The sequence below is a fragment of the Penaeus monodon genome, chromosome 20, assembly GCF_015228065.2.
Source record: "Penaeus monodon isolate SGIC_2016 chromosome 20, NSTDA_Pmon_1, whole genome shotgun sequence".
NCBI lineage: Eukaryota > Metazoa > Arthropoda > Malacostraca > Decapoda > Penaeidae > Penaeus > Penaeus monodon.
Genome location: NC_051405.1, coordinates 46,736,022 through 46,736,591, shown reverse-complemented (window position 1 = coordinate 46,736,591; position 570 = coordinate 46,736,022). Strand labels below are relative to the sequence as shown.

At 38.4% G+C, this 570-nt stretch overlaps 2 protein-coding genes across 2 annotated transcripts in view; both read left to right on the top strand.

Moving 5' to 3' along the window:
- The window catches only part of LOC119585888 (endoplasmin-like), a gene marked incomplete in the record, with an annotated part of 50,039 nt that overhangs the window by 5,959 nt on the left and 43,510 nt on the right, over window positions 1–570 (top strand).
- LOC119585889 (endoplasmin-like) overlaps window positions 1–570 on the top strand; it is a 14,142-nt gene that overhangs the window by 3,977 nt on the left and 9,595 nt on the right.

The window sequence follows — 570 nt, the reverse complement described above, 5'->3', positions numbered from 1 at the left end:
ATAATTACCCTACAAATGCTTTTAGCATGTTCTGTTGTGCACTGTGCAACACTGAACCCATAGATTGTAGTTTGCAATAGACAGCAAAGTTAATCCGATCAGTAAATATCAATGGTGTGTTGTATAGTTAGTAGTAAAGGCTTATTACAAGCATTTTATTATCTGAAGACATTAGCTGGTTTTCATTATGGGCTGATTGAATATTACTAACCTTTATTGTTGTGCCTGTTATAATGCTTCAGCTTCATGTGTGCTCTATGGTGGTTCTTGTAGTGGTAAATGCATTTTGCAACTTAAGAAAAACTTTCAGCAGTGTCCACCAAAGGACAATGAATTCAAACCTTGCGTCAATACCACCAAAGGCCTCCTGGCACCTACTGTCTGCTCCTGTTGTATTTTGGCACACGAGCAGTCTCTTCAATCTCAACCACTATGCTGGCACCTATTGCATTCTGTAATCCTTCTGGGTTACTCCAGACAAAACTCCAATCTGCACTACTTCACTTAGAAATGCCATTGCATTTAATTACTAAAATATCCCATTACTTTTGAAGCCAGTGATTCGCACAT